Raw genomic sequence first — 10,843 nt, forward strand, 5'->3', positions numbered from 1 at the left:
GCTATCATTTCCTTCATTGACAATGAAAATTGTTCGCTGTGAAATAGTAATTATATTTTCTGCAGATAAAGAAAGTTTCCAGACTAGACTCCTACTGATGAACAACATAATCTTAGCGCTGGTGTTATTTTTATTTTTATTGTTCATTTTTTCTTGTTGTTTATTTTATTGTTTTGATGTAGCAGAGTTCGGGGGAGAGGGGCAGAGGTTAGATAGTTATTTTTCTTTTTCTTTTCTACAGTTTTATTTACTGTGTTCTTTTTTTTGGGGGGGGGGGCTGGCGTGTACTTAACACAAGGCGAAGTTTTATAGGCAAAAAGTAAAGTATTGATTAAATCGACCCGTCTCTTTTTTTTATTCCGTTCTTACATGTTTGTATATTCCGTTACTGGATATAGATTTTGGGAATAAATATTTACATGAGACTATTCCTACTAGGTAGGAAATACAATCAATTCGATTCTATATTTCAACACCAATACAATCACAAGAAACTCCCAAATATTTCACTGGTACTTGATTATATATGTTAACAAAGACAAACAACCACCCACAATGGGATTCTAATTCGAGAAAGAAATACACTTTCCGGTTTAGCCTCAAGGCCAGCGCTATCGGAGGAACATGGTTAATCGATAGTATCAATCCCAGTAATAGACACTACTATATATATATATATATATATTTCCCTTTTTTCATTTTATTTTTAATACATTTATGTCAGGTAAGATGACCTACATTGGTTACTCACTTATGAATATGTGGCAAATCAAAGGTCCGAGTTCAAAGGGGAGAAAGAAGTGGCAAATAAATACTTGGCGAAATAAACATCAGACATGATTCGCCTCGTAGGGAAACTGCAGGAGCTGCTCAGAAGTTTTGCAATCACTTCTTCAAAAATCTATCACTATGTTAGAAACCTTTCGGCATCATCAGACGGTATCTCAGAGTCACAAGCATTTCGCCCCTTAGCCTGTGTTGGGCAGGAAGGACTGAACAAATCTCCACCTGCGGAAAGGCCTTACTTCCTTTCATTCCAATATTGTTACCCTCGTTTACGTGCAGTATAGCCAAATAGTTCAAGGTTTGATTCCGCTTCATAGCAAATTCAGCATTTCATATCTTCTACAGTCATAAGCCGACTTATATCCTAGGAGTGAAATTTGTAAACGGAAACTGTATAGAAGCCCGTCAGGTATTTTGCACCTGTAATTCAGCAGGTGGATCATTGTCACACGCACACACACACACACACACACACACACACTATATCACTTTGCTTTTGCCTAAGAATAACATTAAAGGTGTATACATGCGTGTGGAATACTCAACAACTTGGACGTTAATTCAAGGGTGTGTAATTCAGCTGTACAAATATCTGAATCCTCATCGCTAAGCGACGGAGATCCGCCATCAAGACCAGTTTTACGGGTTTCAATCTCTATATTAGAACCATGCTGGAGCAGTGCTTTCAGCGAGTGGAGATTAGTTGATTATATCGCTCACTAATCTTTCCAACTTGCTACTTAACTTTATTGATCTTTATTTAATGGATTACTTCTCCTTCAGTGTAAAGAGACATAACTCGCCCGAAATAAAATAGAGGTTTCGATTCACCGATTTATTGGCATCCGCATGCCGATATAGACACACACACACATACATATATACATAAATGAATGCACATATATATATATAGATAGTAGACAGGCAGACAGGCAGACAGGCAGACAGACAGACAGACAGACAGACTGATAGATAGATAGATAGATAGATGGATAGATAGATAGATAGATAGATAAGTGTGCATGCGCATATATCAGGTTGGTGCAAAATTAATGTCCGATTTAAAGATCTAAGGTAAAAATGAATAAGCCAATAACTATGGAAATATGTATTCCTTAACATACTCTCCATTGCTTTCAACGACCTCATTCCATCTTTCAACAACCTTATAAATGCCTCGCTTGGAAAATTTTGTAGGTTTAGAACGAAAATATGAATCCAACTCATTTTCAGTCTCTTCTCTTGTTGTAAACTTTCTCTAGTCCTCGGAACAAATGGTAACCAGAAGGAGCAAGGTCAAGAGAATATGGAGAATGAGGCAGTATTTTCCAACCAAGTTCTTCCAAGAGGGTTTCGGTCAGTCGAGCTGTGTGAGGACGGGCATTATCGTGATGGAAGATGACACTTTTTCTGTTAACCAAGGATGCTCGCTTTTGGTTCAGAACTGTTTTCAAACGACGAAGTTGCTCATAGTGCAGATTAGCATTAATTGTTTAGTTGCTGTCCAATAAATCATAATAGATTACTCCTTTAACATCCTACCATACACTCAACATGATCTTTTTTAGATGAAGTCCTCCTCGACTGATCCATGAACGGCAGCGTTTAACATTATGGTAAAGAATCCACTTCTCATTACCTGTAGTAAGCCTATCTAAACATGTTGCTTGAAAGTGTCACGAAAGCAATCATTGGCAACAAGTAACACCCTGCTGTCGATTCTGTGGAGACAGCTCGTGAGGGACCCATTTTCCAGCCCCTGAAACCTCTCAAATGTGTTTTAGCTAGCGTGCCACGGTTGTGTGTCCCACGTTTAACTATTTTGCAAGTTCCCTTGTGGTAATGGTAGAGTTGTCTGAGACATGAGCTTCAAACATTTCGGAATCAAGTTTTTTTGGACGACCCTCTTTCGGCTCTTCTTTCAAAGTGAAATCATCACTTCGGAAATGAGAAAACCACCTCCTGCCACTTCTTTCATTCACTACATCATCCCCATAAATTCTCTGAATAGATCTTGCTGCCGCACTTGCAATAACACCTTTATGAATCTCGTAGAGTAAAAACATTTCCTATGTGATCTTTAGATGGGACAAACATGGTGGTAAAATTTTCTGAGAATTATCGCCTGAAGTTAGAAAATCTGAAAGAAAATAGTACAAATTAGACACAGAAATATCTTAAAACTCTAAGAAGAGGTTTAAAATTCGCTCTGAAACATTTTTTGTAGAAATCAGACATTACTTTTGCCCCAACCTGATATATATATGTGGGTATGTTTGCATGTATGTTTGTATGTATTATATATTATCTAAATACATATAAAAACACATATCTATATATATAGACTAAAGATATGCAAATATGTGTGAATATACCTGCCTGTATGACTACGTTCGTACATAGAAGTAGTCACGTGCGTATATTGCCATTTGTGAAATGAGTTGAAGGAGCATGCGCCAAAATTGGTTTATGAAAAGAGGATCTACCCCAGCGCCAAACAAGGATTTTTACATTTACTTTTATGGCATAATTTTTCTGGGGCATTTAAATCTGTAGACATGTTATTGTGGTACTATGAACTTACGCCTAAGATTACTGAGATTCAATCAGTCATTTTGTGTTGCTATCTGTACGTAATTATCTTAAACGATAAACGTGAGCGTAGGGGAGGTTGTGTAGTAAGAAGCTTGCCGGGCGAAATGCTTAGCGGTATTTCGTCTGCCGTTACGTTCTGAGTTCAAATTCCGCCGAGGTCGACTTTGCCTTTCATCCTTTCGGGGTCGATAAATTAAGTACCAGTTACGCACTGGGGTCGATGTAATCGACTTTATCCCTTTGTCTGTCCTTGTTTGTCCCCTCTATGTTTAGCCCCTTGTGGGCAATAAAGAAATAAGAAGCTTGCTTCCCAACCACTTGGTTTGGGGTTCACTCCCACGTGGTAGTTGTGGCAAGTGTCTTCTGTTATAGCCACGAGCTGATCAAAGCCTTGTGAGTGAATATGGTAGAGTTAAACTTAAAGAAGCCCGTCGTATATAGTATATATATGTATGTATGTGTGTATGAGTGTTTGTGTGTGTGTGTCCGTCCAACGTCGCTTGACAACCGATGCTGGTGTGTTTATATCCCCGTAACCTAGTGGTTCGGTAAAAGAGACCGACAGAATAAGTACTAGGCTTACAAAGAATAAGTCCTGTGGTCGACTTGCTCGACTAAAGGCGGTGCTCCAGCATGGCCGTAATCAAAATGACTGAAATAAGTAAAAAGAATGAAAAGAAGAAAAAAAGAGAGTACGTGTGTACATATATATAGCTATATATACATATACATGTATTTGTGTGTGTATTTAATAAATAGATAAATAATAAAATATGTTATTATTTAAATAATAAACTATGTTTAAATTAACACTCCATGAATGATAAAATTACAATAAACAGAGGAAGTAACCTTAAAATGAAATGTACAGTCACTATTTGAAAATAGTCTAACACCACCCATGTGATACATAGTGAATTACACCCCCATTAATATAAAAATTAATTTAACTAAAAATATATATTAAAACCTAAACTATCAACATTTAAAACTAATACATCTAAATAAATTAAAATTGTAGTAAAAACTGAAACTCTCACAACTAAAGGAGTCGGGGTTAAATAAATATATTGATTTGGATTCTTACTTTTATTTTATTTTTATTCTTTTCACGAGTAGAGACAGGAGTGATAGCCAGACTTTATAAACCCGATCTAAGGAGAATGTTAGTATGACCTAGTTCCTCATAGCTACAGCTAGCTATTGTCCACTGTGGTCGTAAATTAACTGCAAGCTATTTTTTGAAAGGAATCCAAATGGCACACATGCTGACAAACACAGACACAGAGGCACATGCTGAAACCTCAGTTTATAAGCAACTCTTCATTCATTAGGATCTGAACGAATATTTGTCACTTTTGCCCTGAAGAGATTTTTTCCTTTTAAATACATAATGTAATCTTACTTGCACAACATGAATAAAGGTAAGAAATTAAAACGTACGTAGGCGATATGAAACTAACTATTTTATTTTTTATATATTGTATGTTTTTGTGTCTGTACCTGTGCTCCCACCACCACTTGACATTCGGTGTTGGTGTGTTTTCGTCCCCGTAAGCTAGCGGTTCGGAAAAATAGACCGATAAATAATGCCATTCGTTCGACTAAAACGTTTTGAGGCCGTGCCTACAGCTAACTAACGGAAACAAGATTCAAACTTCAGCGTTGTTCTTCAATTTCTAAAGGATAAACAGTACCATATGCAAAACAGTAGACATAGATGTCGCTACAGTTTATTTCCTTCCAAAGAGAAACATGTTTCGGTGCTATTTTTGGCACTTCTTTTCTTTGTTTCTTATGTAAGAGATGGTAATTTAAATAAACATCAGAAATGTCTGTTGTAACATTAATCTAAAACAAAAGTGAAAATATAAACAAGACGTAGTCTCGAGCAATGGATGATGACTTCCGGGCACACAGTTTTATTTTTTGTTTATTGCTTCTTTTGTTTTTTTGTTTTTCTTTTTGCAAGTCAAATTATATAAACATTTAAAGTTCTATCTTAAACGAAGCTAATCAATAGTATTTCACACAGAAAGTCATGAACACGACGTAAACAGACGGCTAATTTTACCAGATGTTTCTTTAAGAAAAAGTAACAATATACATTAAGAATCCCTTTGATTAAGATGAATTTTTTTGTGTCTCTCAAAATCATCGTGAGTAAACTAAAGCGTAAATTCCATTACCTAAACTGATTTACGTAATTTTAGTTCCTGGGGGGTTATTTGCTTAATGCTAACCTGAATTGTATATGCCATCATCAGTTCTCCTGTCTCTAATTCAATGACGTAACAGCCGCTCATTTTAATTTCAAGGTCGTTTAGCAGACGACATGTTGAGCAATTACTGCTGCAAACCATTTTGAAAAAGAATTAACTGGACGCAACTTAAAGCATTTTGGTGTTAACCACTTCTTTATATATAAATATGCCGTTAAATATGTTGAACTATTTGCAATTTGGATAATGACAATGGTGCTATTGTGAACTGTCTCTAAAAATTATTCCGAGATTGATAAAATCATATCAATGAAATATTTGAATCGCTGGTTAATTAACTAAATTCAGAAAAAAAGTGTAACCTTTTGATTAATGATAAATAGTCTCAATGGGCGCAGAAGTGGCTGTGTGGTAAGTAGTTTGCTTACCAACCACATGGATCCGGGTTCAGTCGCACTGCGTGGCACATTGGGCAAGCGTCTTCTATTATAGCCTCGAATCGTCCAAAGCCTTGTGAGTGGATTTGGTAGACGGAAACTGAAAGAAGCTCGTCGTATATATCTATATGTGTGTGTGTGCGTGTGTGTGTGTGTGTGTATATGTGTGTGTGTGTTTGTGTTTGTCCCCGACTATCGCTTGGTGTGTTTACGGTTCGGCAAAAGAGACCGATAGGATAAGTACTGGGCTTGCAAAGAATAAGTCATGGGGTCCAGTTCGACTGAAGGCGGTGTTCCAAAATGGCCGCAGTCAAGTGACTGAAACAAGTAAAAGAGTAAAAGAGTAAATGCCCATCTTGTGAGTCCTTTATTTCTTTAATTTGTTGTAACCAAGATTGCTAATGTCATGTTGGAAAAATGCCTTCAATGGATGTTATGTATATTTGGTGATTCTTTCTCAATAACATGAAACTAAAAAGTATTTCATTGTTAGTTTCTGACAGACTAATCACTTATTTCTTATATCTTACTCATCTTTACCTTCAAAATTCCAATCTTATGCCTAAATTAGAAGCAATTATCAGAGAGCGATACATTGACAGAATTGTTTGAGGGTAGAAAGGAATGATATGCAGGATTTTTTCCGGCTTAATGCATTCTGAGTTCGACTCTCATTAAGATAGACTTTAAGTTTTATTACTTTGGGGCCGATAAAATTACCTCCCCTGAACCAAAATAGAGCACCATTATCATTGTTATCAGTATAGTTGGCGCAGTAACCGTCGTCTTCGTCGTTTTGTTTTGGTTTGTTCTTTTGTTTTTTTTTAACTTCTGATCATGACTTATGAAGCAGAGCATTGATCCAAAGGTGTGATCATCTTGTTCTTGATTCTTCAGTTACAAAACCATCAGAATATTTGGCTATTCTTTCTAGTGCGTCAAAAGGCCGCGCAGAAATTTTATCGTTGGCTCAACCAGTGGGGCATGCGTTGAAGAAATTTGGCGGATATTTCCATCAAGTATAGCTTCGTTATCTCTGTATACATACAAACATACATACATGCATACATACATACATACATAAGGTATTATGGTGTGATTTAAAGTTAATTTTGCAGCTAATTCCTGCAAGTCAGCTGACAACATATACGTCTCCTCGCTGTCGTAAATATATATAAACATATATAATATATTAGGGTGTGGTTTTGAAGAAATTCGGTTGCTATTTCTTGCAGTCAGAGTATGCAAGTATAATTTTATCCACGTTTTGATTCAACCTGAATTGCAGTTAGATTTTAATCATTGAAAGTATAAGTAAATTGAACATTTTCGACTGAAATCAATGCATCGAATGAAATATTTTTCTATTTTCCGACAGTTAACTTCCAAAGCTTGTACCCTTTTGCGGCGGAAGCTTTGCAAATATAAATATATTCTGAAACGCCTGACGAGAAATTATCATCCATTTTACCCAAAATCAGCTTCGACTCTTTGACTTAATCAAATTCATTTCTCTTTCCTGGTCTTCTTGAATAGATTGCGTAATGTTTAATTCTTTTCGAAGGGTGCTCGGCAAACCATAAATTTATTCTGAAATCCATAACAAAAAAATCATAGCCCATTTGACTCAAAATTGTCTTCGACTCTCTAGCATGGTCGAATTCATTTCTTTTTCCTGGTTTTCTTGAATAGATTAAGTATAATTTCTCCTTGTCCAACTCCCACACTACTTCGCAAGGTCATTTACACGACAATAAATCTCCTAACACTTCCAATTAATCGTTGTAATTCACTGTTTCAGAAGAATTTAAATATTTTATTTCGCTTAATGTGCACTGACTTAAAGTAAAGAGAAAACAGCTGTGATATTTATCGTTACATGTGAAGCGTTTTCCAGTGTCTTTTTCCTACCACATCAGCTACTATAAACTAGCAAACACGTAACTCAGGTCATTAAAATTCTTATAAATATGTTATATACTTGAAAAGTGGCTTATGCTTGAAGACAGATTTGCATTTAAATATCAGCCAGCGAGTCTTGCACCTAGATTTGTTCGAAAACTGAAACTATAAAAACAAAATTTAAAATTGTAAAAATATCTCTGCAATACAACTGATTGTTGTATAATAGACTAACTTTCTACACTATAAGGTACAACATCTTTTTTATACCTACCTACCTACCTACATACATACATACATACATACATACATACATACATAGAGAAAGATAGAGAGAGAAGTTGGTGATACAAACAGGAAGATAGAACTCGAACATGAGTGTATATATTTATTTATTTACATATATATATATATATGTGTGTGTGTGTGTGTGTGTGTGTGTGTATGTATTTATGTATATGTATATATATATATATATATATATATAGAGAGAGAGAGAGAGAGAGAGAGAGAGAGAGCGAGAAAGATACATACATACATGCATACATACATATGCATATATATGTATGCATGTATGCATATATGTGTATATATGTATATATCTTTATATATATATATATATATATATATATATATATATATACACATACATGTATATATATGCCAACACCTCAACATGCATATACAGAGGAAATGAGATAAAAATCCAAGGCTGTGAAAGATTTCAGAACATTTATAAATAAGTCTTACAGCTGTTTCCTGGATATTTTATATATCCTTTCATCGGTGACGGTGTGAGAAAATGGTTAAGCAATAGTTATTCTAGGTAAGATATGAAATAAAAAGTGAAGTTGAGGAATGAAAACAGACGTGAGATATGCAGGGATATTTTATCTGTATTTCCATTATTTAGGCAGAATGGTATACATATAAGATTTCTTCACATTGTGAGTAAGTTCCAATAGTATTTAAAATTGGTCATTCGAAGCATAGAGTTTATAAACGGTGTTATTGAATCGAGTTTTTTTGTTTTTTTTTTAATCCTGTTTATAAATGTTCTGAAATCTTTCACAGCCTTGGATTTTTATCTCATTCTGTTAATTTTTTTTATATATACACATGCTGATATATGACCTACGTTGGACTCCTCATTCACATAATTACCGAACTTGGAGCTGTCCATAGCACTTATTCATTATTACCTGACACCTTTGGGTCTTATTGACACCATTACCTCTCATAACCTCTATTTCATGTTAAATGTTCTTACGTATGTCTCGCCGTTGTAGTTAATTAGAACCCTGCATTAGATGTTCTAAGTGCCTATAGAAGCGTAACACCTATGGATCATGAATGTTGATATATATTTCAACATTAACCTCTTACAAATACGAGTCCATGTTAGGCCATTAGCCACCCATATGAAGGAAACTTCCATGTGTCCTATCCAAACGACAGTACGGTATACTGTATCAAGGCATCTCCGCATTACCTACCTATACTCTTATTGTTGATGTTATTTGCCGTTAATTTCGTCTCTCGAGAAACATTGAGAATCTTCGATATTTCGCATTTAGCCCTATGCTATACAAAGAATATTTACTGTGGTTTTGTGTATGTGTGTGTGTGTGTGAGTGTGTGCGCACGCTCGTCTTTGTATGTGAGTGTGTGTGCATGTTTGTGTGCGCGTGTGAGTGTGATTGTGTGTGTGGTATGTGTGGTGTGTGTGTGCGTCGCGAACGTGTGTCTGTGCGTGCGAGTGTGTGTGTGCGTATGAGTGTCTGTATGCGTATATGCATGTGTGTGTATGCGTGTGAGTGTGTGTGCGCGCGCATGTTTGTGTGCGCGTGTCAGTATTTGTGTGCTTGTGTCTGTGTGTATGTGTGAGTGTGGGCGCGCCCACGTCTTTCTCTGTGTGTGTGTGTGTGTGTGTGTGTGTGTGTGTGTGTGTGTACATCTTTGTTTGTGGCTGTCTCCACCGACCGCATAGTAACTGTTGTAGGTTTGTTTACGCCCTCTTAGTCTAGCGGTTCGGCAAAAAGAACAAACGCTAGAATAAATAGCAAGCTCCTCAAAACATAATTACTGGTTTCGATATTTTCGACAAAGGACTTTTACATGAGGCGTCCTATCATGGCTGCAGCCCATTGACTGGAACACGCAAACGGTAAGAAACAACATCTAAAACATTGAAATTTTCTGATAAATAGTAATTATAAAAAATTTCCTTTCAACTGATTTTTAAACCAAATATCCAAATAAATACCAACATATTTTCCAGACGCTTATTCAAAATTATTTGGCTTCAGATTTCACGAATATTCTTCACACAGAAAAATTCGGGAGGCTCAGAAATGACTTCCACTTTGAACCAAACTACGACGTTGCTTGCTGGGAATAGTTGAATAGTTGACGAATGGTAATCCCGCTGTTTGGCAGCATCTTTGATATTCTGGCTTTAAACTGTAGACATCAAAGTTAAAAACGCCTTTATCAATTGTAGCTATATCCATTCTATGCTGATCCGTTTTGTCACAAGATAGAAATGGTTATTAATATTGCAAGACATTCAACATGTGCAACATTGGAGTAAATTAGATGAAATGATATTTCGTACACTTTTATGAGTACGATTTTACATTGATATATTTACAGGTATATACGTGTGCGCGTTATTACATATGTGTGCGCGTTGATACATACATGTGCGCGTTGATACATACGTGTGTGTGTTTCTGTGAATATATAGACATTTATGTATGCACATACATATATATATGAATAGATATACATACGTACATATATATATATATGTATAGATAGATAGATAGATAAATACACACACACACACACACAAACACACACACACACAAACACACACACACACAGACACACACACAC

The sequence above is a fragment of the Octopus bimaculoides genome, chromosome 12 (assembly GCF_001194135.2).
Source record: "Octopus bimaculoides isolate UCB-OBI-ISO-001 chromosome 12, ASM119413v2, whole genome shotgun sequence".
NCBI lineage: Eukaryota > Metazoa > Mollusca > Cephalopoda > Octopoda > Octopodidae > Octopus > Octopus bimaculoides.